Source organism: Mobula hypostoma, chromosome 14, assembly GCF_963921235.1.
Source record: "Mobula hypostoma chromosome 14, sMobHyp1.1, whole genome shotgun sequence".
Lineage (NCBI taxonomy): Eukaryota > Metazoa > Chordata > Chondrichthyes > Myliobatiformes > Myliobatidae > Mobula > Mobula hypostoma.
In genome coordinates, this window is record NC_086110.1 from 25,300,021 (window position 1) to 25,316,997 (window position 16,977).

Genomic DNA, 16,977 nt, shown 5'->3' on the forward strand with positions numbered 1-16,977 from the left:
CTCTCCCACGCACAAGCAACAGCAGAGCAATGACCCTCCCTTTACCCTCCCACGCTTCAGCAAAAAAAGCATCAGCACCCTCCACCCACAGGTAAGCAATAACAAAGCCCTCAGGAAAGACCATAATCTGCAGTGCAACAAAAACTAGTCTCTCACCCGATTCAACATGCCACATTTGCAGAATTTGTTAACCCCTCCCTGCTTCAGGCAGTGGTTGCCATCTATTTTAAGATGACCACTATCTTTTTATTGAAGTTCATCATACAAGTACCCCAAAAAAAACAAGATAATGTGCCTTAATGTCTACAGCCTAGTGGTTCTGACATCATAATGTGTTTCAAGAGGCAAGTCAAGGCACACATCAACTCCGGCCTTCCTGACAATCTCAACCCTCTGCACCAAAACAGGTCTATGGCAGAAGCTATCTCCCTGGCCCTACAGTAAGTTCTGAAATATCTGGACAATTAAGATATCGACATCAAACTATTGTTTATTGATAATTTTTCCATCTTCAATGCTACTATTTCAAGAAAACTCATCATCAAACTCCAGACCCTAGGAGTCAATGCCTCGCTCTGCAACTCCCAGCCTAATTGGGCAAGTTTGGTCAAAGGCAAAGGTCTTAAGATGTGTGAAAAAAATGTAGAGGTATAAAGAATTAAGGAGAGCTATTCTGACTTGAAGTCCCAGAAGCAGATGGGCAGTGGTGAGGAGTTGATGAAAATTGAGAACTACAGAAGATTACAGTGGGATCACTAGAGATAACTCTGAGCTTAGGAGGCTGCAGTGTTGCAGACTGAATAATTGAGGAAGAAAGAATGGATATTATAAAATTTTATTTATCGTAAAAAAATGGTACAACCTGACATGAAAATGGTTGAGAGCGGTTGCTTGTTTGTATTCTTAGAATACAATATGAAATTGATCATTATCAGAAATGAAGCAAGTATTAGGCCATATAAATATTCTAAAACTAAACAAAGGTCACTTGGGCTTTGATCCTTATTAGGATCAAGGTCTCCAAATGTATCCTAGTCCTGCCTGGCCAGGATTTCTCATGGGGCAAAATGGAGGTTTAAGTTACGAGTTTCCTTTTTAACCGTACAAAATCTATACTATTGTCAAGTAGTTGAACTAAGATTTGATCTTGAAATAGCTAATAATAATTGAGAAATATCAGAGCTATAATCTTGTCCACAATGTTGTATCACTGGTAAAAGAAGGGTTTAAGGGGAGAAAGATGGAGATTTTCACATTTCTGAAGTTATGATTAATACATCGTCTTCAATTATTTTGGAAGGCTATTTACACATATGTATCAGTAATGTTCGTGCCTTTCCCCATTCTTTCATTTTGAAATGACCCAACATTTTAGCATCTTGGACTGTTGGGATTTGTCATAATTCAGTTTCTTTTTCTCAATTGAAATTTTATTTCTTGATACTCAATCTGTAGCTTTCTTGTTAATTATTTTTGTATCTTCCAACTACAGATAAGTTTAAATGTAACTCACCACCGTGCTGAGTCATTTGATGTCTGTATGTGAATTTGCAAGTTCTTAAGAATGGGAATTACTTGCCAAACGCATCTAATCTTAAATTGCTGCCTCATTGAAATAGTTAAAAGCAATAGAATCTACTGCAGACATCTCAAAATCGCAGGGCATTCAGTTGCCAATTCAAAGTTCCCATGGTGAAAATGTTTAGTTACATTTAAGGTACAAGTTTAATTTCTTGAGGCCCTCCATTGGTTGAGATCGACAATGGATGTTGTATCCCAGCTGCCTACAGGGCAGTACAATAGGGAGAAGAATCTAATGTACATGTTGCCCATGTGGCAGGCTCTCCTTCTTCACACAGCTGATGAATCCAAAGGAACAGCAGAGATTGATACAATCTGGCACCAGTGGCATTGCAGGAGTTGCCAGTCAATGTTGAGCTCTACAAGCTTAAGAATATTGATCTTAATTGAGATTTTCAGATTGGAAGATAAAATTTGTGTGATGAACTAGAAAACACAAAAGGGGGGAAGCAGAAGGGGTTAATTGCTTTATTGGAGTGAAGTTAACTGCTTTATTGGCATAAAATGTCATCAGTCCTGGCTGTTTTATTGCATACAGTTCAAAAATCTTTTTTTTAGCTGAGACCAGTACAAATTCTGGTCTCACTGGCACTTGCTAGCATAAGCTGAATCCTTTGTTTCTCCCTGTTTTCATTAAGAGTTGGGTGGTTGCCTTTCCCAAAAGACATCCTGAACTCAGCACAAGGCGTACTTTTATAGTCTGATATAGTCAGATCCTTCCAAAGCTGTGCAAAAATTATTTTGCCAGATTGGGTATGGGATTTTAAAGCTAGATTACCTCTATCGACCATACCTGGTTTATTTGAATTCTTACTCATTTCTGTAGACCCTTAAAAGTCTACTCCATGAAATCAGACTCTTAACCAATAACAATCTGAAAGGGAAACCAGCACCCTTCCTCATCCTAACATCAACTATACCTCATCCCAACATGCACCACACCACATCCCTACATGCACCACACCGCATCATAACACCTACTTCACCTCATTCCAAGATGCACCACATTCCATCCCAACACCCACTTCACCTCATCCCAACACTCACCACACTGCATCCCAATATGCACAACACTTCATCCCAACATGCACCACACCACATCCCAACACCCACTTCACCTCACCCCAACACCCACTTGACCTCACCCCAACAACCACCACACTATACCCCAACACCCATCACACCGCATCCCAACATGGACAACACCTCATCCCAACAACCACTTCATCTCATCCCAACAACCACTTTACCTCATCTCAACACCCACCACTCCTCATCCCAACACCCACTGCACCGCATCCCAACATACATAACACCTCATCACAACATGCACAACATCCCATTTCAATACGCACCACACCTCATCCCATCATCCATCACACCACATCCCAACATGCACCACACCTCATCCCAACACCCATCCACACATTTCAATATTTATTCATTTATTTTGGAATCTGGGTGTCATTATTAAGACCAGGATCTCTAGTCCACTCCCACTGCTCTTGAGAAAGTGGTGGTGAACTACTGCAGTCCTTCTGATGAAGGCCTTCCTCCAGTGCTATTGGGAAATAATTTCCTGGATTTAAACCCAGAAATAGCAAAGAAATCACAATTGCAATTATAATTTGCCTATCTCCTTCTGGCACGTACCCCTTCCCCTTCCCCTTCCCCCACCTTCTTATTCTGGGTTCTTCCCCTTTCCTTTCCAGTTCTGACAAAGGTTCTCAGCTTGAAATTAAAGTCTGTAATGAGCCTTGTGGCCCATCAGGCTGGTGCTTATGGCGGTTTCCATAGCATGAAGCGACTGAGAGTACGAGACTCACCACACCCCCCCCGCCCGGATAGGACGCCAGTCTATCGTGAGGTTAACCCCCAGCATTCTTGCCAGTACCCATTCTCAGTTGGGTAGACTGGACCATTGTGTGGTTAACTGCCTTGCTCAAGGAAACGTGCTGCCCCGGCCAAGGCTCGAACACACGACCTTCAGATTACTAGTCCAATGCCCTAACCACTTGGCCATGTGCCACACTCAGCCTGAGATGTCAACTGTTTATTTTTTTCAATAGATGCTGCCTGACATGCTGAGTTCCTCCAGTATTTTGTGTGTGTTACTCAGAATTGGAGTTAGTTTATTATTGTCACATGCAGAGATATAATGAAAACCTGTTTTTTTTGTAGATCAGAAGTATATCGAGGTAATAAAGAAAATATAACGTGCAGAATTTAATACTACAGCTGCAGAGAACGTGTGGTGCAGGTAAGCAATGACCAGAACGGAATTGCTCTGTCGTGGAAAATAGAGACTATTCTTTCTCTATCCTGACATACACTCTGAAGATGGAAAGGCTTTGTGGTATCAAAAAATGAATCACTCATCACAGGATACCCAGATTCTAGCTCGCTCTTGCAGCTGTGCAAGCATGGTCCTCTTCACTTGCTGATGAGTTGTAAAGGGAATTGGACATTGTGTCATTACCAGGAAACATCCTCAGCTGACTTGTTGGAAAGAAGGAAGGGAGGTCACCGATAAAGCAGCTGGAAATGGTTAGGCTAAGGACGCTTTACTTTGAACTTTGAACTTTCCTGAGAAACTCCTGCAGTGATATCTTGGAACTGGAATAACTGACTTCTGACAGCCAGAATGTTTTTCTGAGCTGTAACTCCAACCACTGAAGCACCTTCTCTTGATGCCCACTTACAGGTCCCCTCCAGGTTATAAATGTCCAGCTTATCGATGCTGAGTTTGGGAGATTGGTGGGATGGATGGGAATGGACTTGCCAGCTGTAGCGGGGCTGAGAGCATCATCTGTCGAGTGTGAACAGGTAATTTCAGCTGGCGTTCTCTCTTCAGCTTCCCCCTACTATGCCAAGCTGCAGCGGTCAGGGGTCTGGGTCAAACCGAGGAGAGCTGGGAGTGCTGAGCAGAGTGATTCACTAACTCACTCTTCTGACACTTAGTTGCTCACTCCCCTTTAACAGCTGTTTCTCTGATCCTCTCCCACACTCTGGTTTTGTTCATTTCCAACATACAAACAGTTTCCTGTAGGTAGGTGTCCAAAACTACACACAATACTTCAAGTTAACCTTCAGCAATGTTTTATACAACTTCCACATCACATCCCATCTCCTGTACTCAAAAGTTTGAGTTATGAAGGCCGAATTGTCAAAAACTTTCTTTATGACCCTATTTACCTGTGATGCCACTTTCAGTGAATTATGGACCTGTACTCGTAGATCCCTCTGTTCTGCAGCATTCCTCAGTGCCCTTCCGCTCACTGTGTAAGATGTACATGTGACAAATAAGCTTTAATCTTGAATCTGTTAGTCATAGTCATAGAAAAGCTCAGCACAGGAACAGGCCCTTCTGTTCATCTAATCCATGCCAAACCATTTAAACTGCTAGCCCCATTGACCTGTACTCACCATGACATTCTCCAGATGAACCAACCCAATGTACCTTGGCTGGTCCTCCCAAAGTTCAACTCATCACACTTGTCTGCATTAAATTATATCTGCTATTTTTCCAGATGGTCCAGATCCCACTGTAAGCTTTGATAGTCTTCCTCACTGTCCACTACACCCCCAATCTTGGGGTCATTCGCAAATTTCCTGATCCAGTTAACCACATTATCATCCAGATTATTGATGTTGATGACAAACAACAATGGACCCTGCACCAGTCCCTGTGGTCCTCCACTAGTCACAGGCCTCCAGTCAGAAAGGCAACAACCTAAGACTACTCTCCAGCTTCTCCTGGAAAGCTAATGTCCAATCCTATTTACTACTTCATTTTGAGCGCCAAGTGACTGACCTTCTTGACCAACCTCCCATGCAGGACCTGGATATGCCTTGCTGAAGTCCATGTAGACAAAGATCCACTGCTTTGCCTTCATCAACTTTCATTGTAATTTCCTCAAAAACTCCATAAGATTGTTTAGACACGACCTGTCATGCACAAAGCCATGATGAATTTTCTTAATCAGCCTTTCTTAAACAGCGGAACAACATTAGCTATCCTCCAATCCTCCCGTACCTCACCTGTCACTCAGGGTCTGAGGGAACACCTTGTCAGGCCCTAGGGATTTGTCCACCCTGATTTGCCTGAAGAGAGCAAACACCTCCTCCTCTGTACTCTCTTTTGACACCACACATACTGTAGATTAAAATTCTGATCTTCCAAAGGACCAATTTTGTCCCTTGCAATCCTTTGGCTCTAATATATCTGTGGAAAACCTTAGGATTCTCCTTGTCCTTATCTGCTAGAGCAAGCTCATGCCTTCTTTTAGCCCTCCTGATTTCTTTCTTGTGTTCTCTTGGATTTCTTGAACTCCACAAGTACCTCATATGTTCCTACCTGCCTAAACCCCTACTATACACCTTCCTTTTTTTCTTAACCAGGGCCTCTCCTGAGGTTTCCTAAACCTGTTATCCTTGCCTTTTACTCTGACAGGCACATAATCTCAAAGTTTCACTTTTGAAGGCCTCCCACTTCCCAAGTACACCTTTGCCAGCAAACAGTCTGCCCCAATCCACAGTTGGCAGAATCTCAACCTGAGGATCAAACCTATCATTTTTCATAATAACGAATCTCCTATCACCACAGTTCGCTTCTTCTCCTCCTTCCCTTCTGAACCACAGAGCCAGACTCAGTGCTAGATATCTGATTGCTGTAATGTTCCTCTACTAGTTTATTCCTACAACCCCCCCCCCCACATCAGTATCCAAAGTGGTATATCTGATGTTGATGGGAATGGCCACTGGGATACTCTGCAGTGGGTTCTAACCCCTTTCCCCTTCCCGGCTGCCATCCTGTGTCCTGTGTCCTGTATCTTGGGTGTAGCTACCTCTATATGCAGCATGTTGTGACTATCACGCCCACAGCCTCCCAAGTGACCCAGAGTTCATCTAGCTCCAACTTCTTATTGTTTTTGAAGTGATACTTTGTTTCACAGTTTTCACCTGGTATATGTGCACTCCAGTGGCATGTTCTTGAGGCTCTCAACCCTGTACTGAATGCTCCTTCTGTGTTTTGAGTAGTTATGGCTCAGGAGCTTCCAGGAGTTTCTTTCTAACGTAGACCCATATTGGAGAGCTGACATCAGTCAACAGCATTGTTGACAACACTTTCCGTCATATTGCTGATGATCAAGAGTAGACTGATTGGACAATAATTAGCTGGACTGGAATTGCCCTGCTTTCTGTGGATCGGGCATGTCTGGGCAATTTTCTACAGGGTAAACTGGAGGCCAGTGAAGCACAAACCACTCTCAGAATCATATTGGAATTACATTAAATCATTGTCCCTTTACGAGATTCATTTTATCATTTTCCAAGATATTTACATCTTTCAAAATCTCGCGTATATTATTTTTAAGCATTGAAACTCCCACTGCAGCACAGAGTTTATTTGTACTGGGTTTTAGTATGTGATACATGAACGGAGAATAAATGAATTATATTGCCGTACAGGAAGAACAGCTCAGAAATGACAGCAAGACTGATTCAGCGACACAACATCACAGTTACTTGCAAACTAACTGCAACTTTGAGGAGGAACCTACCAAAACTCAAAGCACAGCAAAATGTGACTGATAAAACAAATGTTATCTACAAAATCCAGTCTAGTGACTGTGACAAGTAATACGTTGGTCAAGTAGGAAGAAAACTATCGACCAAGCTACATGAGCATCAGCTAGCAAGCAAAAGGCAAGACCCACTGTACATGGTATCAGTTCATGAAGACCAAGAAGGACACCAGTTCAATGGGATGACAACCAGAGGCTTGACTCAAACAAGGACAAGAAAAGAATGAGAATTTCTTAAGGCATGGCTCTCTACAGAAGGATCCATCAGCAAGCACGTTGACGCAGATCCGGTATACTGTATGAACTTTTATGGAGAAAAGAGAAACAACAATGTCAACAATCAAAGAATTGCCAGTAATCTCAGGATCTGGACAGCAAAGCAAACACTTCCAACAGATCTCCTTCAAAGCTAGCCAATCAGAATCTTCTACTGCTAAACTGTTCACTGTGTTTTGAACCAACCAACCAGATCACAATTTCTAATCAATATCCATTCGGACTCCGGAGGAGTATATAAGCCAGCATTCTGAGGCGACAACACCATCAACTGCGCACTGATAATGACTTCTTGACTGGAGCCAAATCGTCTGCAAACATTTTGCCAAGCTCGGTGATCAACTAGCCTTCCAAATAGCCAACTCAAGCTACCAAATTCCGCAATATTTCGAAGTATGCAATAATCTCATGTCCAGATCTAGAAACTTTGACATAATTTTATGATATGACTAGAATTACTTGTCATGAGAATTTCTTCTGATTTTAATTCAATTTAATTGTTTGTCAAGTGAAATACAACAGATGAAAGAGAAAATATTAAGTTGAGAGTGTAACTCTGTTTCACTTTCCAAAATGCTACCTGGCCTGCAGAATGTCTCCTGCACTTACTGTTTTTATTATAAGAGAGAATCTGAGGTTCTGCGTGTGTGCAAACACAACCTATCAAAGTACATAAACTCACTTTCTTTCTTCAGACGCCTTTAGGATAGATTGTACCAAATAACTATAAGCATGCTGAATATAACTGGAAGAAATTAATTATCATATGAACATAAAACTTCCAACATTCTTACACTGAAGGTTATTGGTGAAAATTGACCTTCATACAACTTGTGGATTCTGAAACCTTCAAACAACTTGTTAAAGGAGTACAAATTATTCCTGAAAGGGAACAGATCTGCATCTCATTCTTCTTAATCTATGGCATTGAATTAATGATTTGTTCAATTTAACCTGATCTGTTCTTACTTGCAATAACCCAGAGGCTGTAGGCTTGGGAAGAACCAACCAGAAATACCAGGTCTCAGACTTGCAATAATGGAATTGAACAGTGATTTTGTAAACATTCAAATTATACCTAACAGAACCACTTATTTTAATTTAAACTAAATGAAACAAAAACAATTTCCAGCAGTAACTCATTTACACTTTGAAAAGCTCTTTAGAACTAACACCACAAACACTGACAATTGTAATTTATGAACTGAACTTTCAAGGCCAGCTCTTATTTCTGAAAACAGTCCATTTCTCTGCTTCACAATTAATCTCAAATCAGAATAAGATTCACAACACTGAAAAGGTAATTCAAATTTCTCGAAGTGTACAAAAATGCAAACTTTTTGCAATATTTGTTTTTCTGCAACATTGATGGTGCAAGAGGTTTTTGCAAACCTGGGAGACTTCCTCTAGTTCATCTACGAATCAGTTTAAATTGCCTGTTCTCATGTCTCTTTTTTCCTTTTCAAGGTGGCTGGGGTCCTGTCGGGGTCCATGATCCGCAGCTCCACATGCTGGAAGGCGGAGCTTAGGAGGGTTAATGGCACCTGACGGCAACGCCTTTGTTTGCATCTTCGGAAACAGCTCTATTTCTATCTTTAATATCTCTATTTTTTCCTTTCAGGGTTCTTCTGAAGACCCTGACCTGGAGTTACACACTGACTACGGCTCTTTATGGGAATGGGACCCGCTCTCGGGGTTTCACAACTGGCTGTTATTTGGCACACCAAGGCCTTGGCCTAGGAGATCCGCTCGCCTTCAGAGGACCGAGTTTTCGTGGCTCTGGAGATGGGGGGGGGGGTGGTATCGGAAGTTGGTGGGTGGTTGCGAAGAAAAAGCATTTCAGGATGTATGTTGTATACATTTCTCTGACATTAAAAGTACCTTTGAAACCTTTGAAACTATGTTCTTAACGAGTGGTGGGTTCTCGCTCTTGGAACCCACTGAGCAGCCTATGTTTCAGGATCTCCAGGTGCGGCTTGGAAGACGTGTGCCTTTGGGGTGCCGCCCTGTGGAAGACCCGATTCCTCACCGACTGAAATGTCTCAGGAGATCAAAACATCGAAGCAGTGGGTGCAGCTGTCAGAGACCTCTGCACTTGAGTGATCTTTCTCTCTCTCTCTCGATATTGAGGGAGAGTCTGCTGGTTCTCAAGTCAAGGGGACTCAAGTAAGCAATGCTGCAGATTGTAATGTTGAAACAGCAAGCTGTTGGCCTCCCTTCTCTCAGTGGCAGGAGTGATATCTCTCTCTCCCTCATTAATGGGAGAGAGAGCCTGTTTGAGACATCGAAGTGCTGGAATGGACAGTGGTTTTTGATGGACTGAAGATCATGGTCTCTGCGGGCTTGCTGTTGCTTGTGTGGTGAGTGGGACAGGGGCCTGATGCATTTGCTGGGGCAAGTGGGGGGAAGTGAAGCCTTTGCTGCTGCATGTGTGTGGAGGGACAAGGGGCTTTGCAGTTCTAATGTTTTTTTCTGTCATTCATTCTTTGGTTTTTCCCTCTCTGTTTCATGGATGTCTGTGAAGAGTAAGAATTTAAGGTTGTATACTGTATACATTCTTTGATATTAAATTGAATCATTGAACCATTGAAACATTGATCTCTATAACTAGTTAGGAACCCAAGAGCAGAATTTTAAGTTCCAATTCGCAGTTGTGGGGTCACAAAGTATTCACTGTTTTTTTCAGGTGGAAAGTGAAACAGGTTTAACTTCATCAGAACTGAGAAAGTTAGAATTCAGCATAATTTCAATTTCAGAAAAAGGGCTTTATTGAGTATTTCTTGTGGCCAAAGAGCTGCTTCCTGAGTCCCAGTGTGGAATCCAGGGACAAGATCTTCACTTCCTAACAATTCCAAGAAAAAATCATGGAGCAACACCAACAGACTTACTCCACCTCACCTAAAACTTTTGGCTCCATCTTACTTTGGCTCTCCATAACATTCAAACCATAACACAAACCAATAGGTCTACAATAGAACCAATTTTGGTTAAACCTGGTGTCAAATAAACAATCAAGGAGCATCATATATATTTACATGTATCAGGACTTGGTCGTGGTGTGTTAGTAATACATTAGAATTAGAATTAGAATTTTATTTCTTACATCCATCTCACAGTGTGAGGGAGTAAAAATCTTTATGTTGCAATTCCGTTGATATGTACAAGGAATAAGGAAGGGGAAATGTTGGTGGACATTGCCCAAACACTAAGATTGTATACAGAATTGTTTTGTATAAATTTATGCACAGTCATATACAATGTACAGTCATGGAACAAAAAAGAACAACATTCAAATATTACAAAGAATAAAGAATTATAGAAAAATAAAGTTGATGAAGTATTAATATGGAATAAAATGTGCATATATGCATAAAACAGCATGTTTTTATGATGTAAATAGCATTATAAAAGGACATCTAAAGTGCTTACAATACAGTGTAGTGACTGAGTTAATAGATAGAGGGAGGTAAGGGGACAGGGGGAAGAAATCTTTAAGAAGTGTGAAGTTTTTCTTTAATAGCCCTGCAGCGCTTTCCAGAAGGGAGATTTTGGAAAAAGCAGTTTGCTGGGTGGGCAGTGCCCACAGTAGTTTCCATGACAACTTCTTTGTTCTGCACACATACATGTTCTGAAGTGTTGGTAGTCCAGCCAATCTTGTCTCTTGACGTGTTAGTTTGTTGTAATTTTTGTATATTGTGAGACTGCTGCACCATACTGGACAGTATTGGTTGATATAAAGCCCCAGCACTTTCTCATTCTAACCAGAATATTGCTCCTTATAACCAGCAAACATCTAGTGAGTGTGAAGCAAGTGAAAAACCAACTGTAATTACACCCCAGAACCAAGGCTTTGCCCAAGTTTCAGAGTTCTAAGCTGTTGTTGACATTTTCATAGAGGCATTTGAAATGATGGCCTTACACTCCACATATGCAAGGCAAAGGTTCTCCACCAGCCTGCTGCCACTGCACCAATCAAGGTTTATGACAAGATCATGGAAAACATGGACTGCGTAACATTTTCTGCAAAGGCAGATATTGATGACAAAGCTCACCAGCCACCTTTAGTGGCCCAGCACTGCCTTTTGTTGAGAGAAATGATATTTAAGGTCAAGATGTCAGGCCTAGCCTGAAATTCATGCTCCAGTAGTAGATCCCTGATCTTCCATGTACTTCTGAGTCCTGAACTACCTTCAGCAGTTACCTCAAGGCAATAGAAAAAGACTAGCAATGTTGAATCCACAAAATCCTCTGAGTTCACGGGAAAGGTAAGTGAACCATCATCAATGCTCTTTCCAAAGCCAATATGCCTAGTATTGAGGTCCTAGTTACACTCAGCTGTGCAAGCTATGTCTTTTGCATTCTTGATTCCGATTGAAGTTAAAGACGGAATTTTATGCACATCAGCTCTGGCAGGGTTTGCAGGCCATTACCCTCTACAAGGTGAAACCTAACTGGATACTGATTGTGGATGATCAGCCATGATCACAGTGAATGGCGGTGCTGGCTCATAGGGCCGAATGGCCTACTCCTGTACCTATTGTCTATTGTCTAACCCCATCAATGGCTGTGATGCTTCATTCCCAGATGAGCTCAATGCAGGGTTTCACTGTGTGAAACTCTGCAACCTCTGGTGACCCTGTGATCTCTGTCTCGAAGGCTGACACCAGAACATCTTTCAAGAGGGTGGACCGTTGCAAATTATCTGGCCCTGATGGTGTATCTAGTAGGGAACTGAAACCTGTACCAACCAACTGGCAGGAGTGTTCAAAGATATCTCTCACTGCTGCAGTCTGAGTTCCCGCCTGATCCAAAAGGCTGACAATCATACCAGGACCCAGTAAGAGCAAGGTGAGCTGCCTCAGTGAATATTGGCCAGCTGCACTCAGATCTACTGTGATGGAACACTTTGAGAGGTTGATCACCGCTTGATAACAGAGCTATTGTTGGCAGAATTTCAGATGGGGATGAGGAGGCTTATCAGAGAGAGATAAATCGGCTGATTGTAAGGTGTCGCAGCAGCAATCTTGCAGTCAACATCAGTAAGGCAAAGGTTGTGGACTTCAAGAAGGGGAAGTCATGAGAACACACAGCAGTCCTCTTCGAGGGATCAGCAGTAGGAAGGGTGAGAAGTTTTAAATTCCTAGGTGCTAACATCTCTGAAGATCTGTCCTGGACCTAACATATTGATGCAATTACAAAAAAGGCATGACAGTGTCTGTATTTCGTTACAAGTTTGAGGAGGAGAGTTGGTATGTCATCAATGTCTCTCACAAATTTCTACAGATGTACCGTGGAGAGCATTCTAACTGGCTGTATCACTGATATTGAGGGGCCTCTGCACAGGATCGGAAAAAGCTGCAGACCCCCATCACCCAGGACATGCCCTCTTCTCACTGCCACCATCAAGGAGGAGGAATAGGAACCTGAAGACACACACTCAACGTTTCAGAACAGCTTCTTCCCCTCTGCCATCAGTGTACATATATATATATATACTTTTTATTGTAATTGATAGTTATTTTATTATTATGTATTGCCACATACTACCGCCACAAAACAACACATACTGCTGCTGCAAAGTCAACAAGTTTTATGAGATATGCTGCTGATATGAAAACCGATTCTGATTCTGACACCAGGGGCCTGAAATACACCCTCTGCTCTGGGCTCTGTTATGGAAGGGAGTGTCAGGTAGACAGACAGAGGGAAGAGAGTGATTCAAAGTTACCTTGAAGAAATGCAACATCCCTATTGATTCCTGTAAATCTCTGACCCATGACTGCCTAAAGTGGGGAAGGTGTTGAGAGGGTTGAGGTCATGTGTGAGCTGCAGAAGGTGCACCCAGCCTTATGGACTACCCACCTGCTCATCCCATCAGGCACCTCCTGCCCCATCTGTGGAAGAGTATGTGGTCCTTACATTGCTATCATCAGCCATCTCAGAATGTGTAGAGCAGTTAAAAGTATATCCTTGATCCTAAAGAAGTGACTAAGAAGAAGATATCTAACACTTTCTGTTTTAATTTCCAATATTCAATATCTGCAGTCCTTTGTTTCCTGCAGCTTTGCAGACAAGTGATACCTAAAAGAAGACAGAGATGCTTCTTCAAGACAGATCTTTTAGAAAAGGATGTATTGTATTGGTAAATACTCCAACACACAGTCTGCAATTCTCAAAGACCTTGGTTTCATTCACACATTTTATTGCCTCGTTTGTTTCATCAGCAGTTTAAAAATGGGTTTCAAATTTAAAGCTTTTTTTTAATACGTTCAAATCCAGATCTCCTCAAACTGATCAAAAATGGCATTAACTTCATAATCTCATCCCTGTCTCTCACTTATCCAACCATATAATCCTTTAGTGACAGCACTTATCAGTATTTTCTATCATAGTATGTGTCCATAGCCCATAACAGTCAGTATGGTCTAATTCCCTACTTAAATGGCTTATTGTTTCCTCGTACAGCTCTTTCATGACTTGTTTTTGCAGTTTAGCATTTTCACTTCTCAATTCCATGACCTCTTGTTTTATTTCCTTGCTCCCTGTCACCAGCTCAGCACTCCAGACATTGGTTCTTTGCTGTCCTTGTAAATCATCATATTGTCATATCAACACTGCAGCTCTTGCTGACAATTTTCTTTAACTGCCTGAGATCATTTTTAACATTTCTCAGTTCTCCTTTTGCATTCCATTATAACTGAGTCACATCTTGAGTACCATTTGAATTTCCTAATAGATTTGGTAGTTCCATTATCTTATCTGCTGCTTGTTTCCACATAAAATTTATTGCATCCTGAGTTACATAGAAACATAGAAACATAGAAAATAGGTGCAGGAGTAGGCCATTCGGCCCTTCGAGCCTGCACCGCCATTTATTATGATCACGGCTGATCATCCAACTCAGAACCCCGCCCCAGCCTTCCCGCCATACCCCCTGACCCCCGTAGCCACAAGGGCAATATCTAACTCCCTCTTAAATATAGCCAATGAACTGGCCTCAACTGTTTCCTGTGGCAGAGAATTCCACAGATTCACCACTCTCTGTGTGAAGAAGTTTTTCCTAATCTCGGTCCTAAAAGGCTTCCCCTCTATCCTCAAACTATGACCCCTCGTTCTGGACTTCCCCAACATCGGGAACAATCTTCCTGCATCCAGCCTGTCCAATCCCTTTAGGATCTTCTACGTTTCAATCAGATCCCCCCTCAATCTTCTAAATTCCAACGAGTACAAGCCCAGTTCATCCAGTCTTTCTTCATATGAAAGTCCCGCCACTCAAGTTGCTTTGCTGTTCCCTTCACATCGAATTTCCCCTCAGATCTTATCAACAGTGACTTCAGCACAGACTATCTGCACTTGTTTTTTTTTCAAGTGTGCTGACAGTTAATGTCCTATGCTCCTTTCTAGATGATTCTTCAGTTGCGGGCCAACTAGCAGTACTCCAATCCTTTTGCAATTATGCAGGTGTGGTGGATATCCACTTTCCAGGACAGAAGGGGTTATTGCTAACCTCAGCTTTTTATCACAACGGCATGACCCTTTCGAGCATCAAGGAGTTGTTTTTGACTAAGTTAAATTTCCATACAATATTCCTTGTTCATCCTCTTGTCATAACCAAGAGAACATCGATGTTCTCATTGCCCCATGATTCGGGAGAAACAATGGGGTACACATTGCACTTACCTGGCCTGATCAATATCAATGATGATGAGAGAAACAGAGTGGAGTGGAGTGGCTCCTCATCTTTCCCCTTCTCCTCTTCCTCTCCTTTCCTTTTTACAATCTTACAATTAAATGCCAGAAGTTTGTTCGCTAATGGTCAGAGGATTTTGATGCTCATAGTACTAATTGGGGTTGTAGTGACACAATTTCAAAAGGGCGGTGGTGGAAGATTTACTGGAAGAAAAGCATTTGGCGCGCTTGAAAGATGCTCAGTAGGTAGCAGTAATGCACCTTACGTTGGTCTACCAACCACCATTAAACACAACTAGAAGAAGAGGTTTGCTAGGAATTAGATGGTGACAGAAAGAAGATTGAGAATTCATTCCTCAGCCTTCGATTTCTGTAATGGACAATTCATTCATCAGTGACTTGGTATGTCTTTTTAGTTTGTAAGAAGTGTGTACCTGTGTTTGGGAATCCTCGTAATTTAGAAATAATCTGTAATTTGGAAATATTTTATAATTTAGAAACCCTCTGTGAGTTTTAAGTCTGGATGAGATGTACCCCAGGCTACTGTGGGAGGTGAGGGAGGAGATTGCTGAGTCTCTGGCAATAATCTTTGCATCATCAATGGCAACTGGAGAGGTTCCAGAGGATTGGAGGGTTGCAGATGTTGTTCCTTTATTCAAGAAAAGGAGTAGAGATAGCCCAGGAAATTATAGACCAGTGAGTCTTACCTCAGTGGTTGGTAAGTTGATGGAGAGGATCCTGAGAGGCAGGATTTATGAATATTTCGAGAGGTATAATATAATTAGGAATAGTCAGCATGGCTTTGTCAAGGGCACGTCATGCCTTATGAGCCTAATTGAGCTTTTTGAGGATGTGACTAAACACATTGATGAAGGCAGAGCAGTAGATGTAGTGTATATGGATTTTAGCAAGGCATTTGATAAGGTATCCCATGCAAAGCTTACTGAGAAAATAAGGAGGCATGGGGTCCAAGGGGACATTGCTTTGTGGATCCAGAACTGACTTGCCCACAGAAGGCAAAGAGTGGTTGTAGAAGGGCTATATTCTGCATGGAGGTCAGTCACCAGTGAAGTGACTCAGGGATCTGTTCTGGGACCCTTATTCTTCGTGATTTTTATAAATGACCTGGATGAGAAGTGGAAGGAAGGGTTAGTAAGTTTGCTGATGACACAAAGGTTGAGGGTGTTGTGGATAGTGTAGAGGACTGTCAGAGGTTACAGCAGGACATTGATAGGAAGCAAAACTGGGCTGAGAAGTGACAGATGGAGTTCAACCCAGTTAAGTGTGAAGTCAATTGTACCTCTTCCAATAGATGCTGCCTGGCCTGCTGCGTTCACCAGCAACTTTTATGTATGTTGCTTGAAATTCTAGCATCTGCAGATTTCCTCGTGTTTAAGTGTGAAGTGGTTCATTTTGGTAGGTCAAATATAATGGCAGAATATAGTATTACTGGTAAGACTCTTGGCAGTGTGGAGGATCAGAGCGATCTTGGGGTCTGAGTCCATAGGACACTCAAAACAGCTGCGCAGGTTGACTCTGTGGTTAAGAAGGTGTATGATGTATTGGCCTTCATCAATCGTAGAATTGAATTTAGGAGCCGAGAGGTAATGTTGCAGCTATATAGGACCCTGGTCAGATCACACTTGGAGTACTGTGCTCAGTTCTGGTCGCCTCACTGCAGGAAGGATGTGGAAGCCATAGAAAGGGTGCAGAAAAGATTTACAAGGATGTTGCCTGGATTGGGGAGCATGCCTTATGAGAATAGGTTGAGTGAACTTGGCCTTTTCTCCTTGGAGCGATGGAGGATGAGAGGTGACCTGATAGAGGTGTATAAGATGATGAG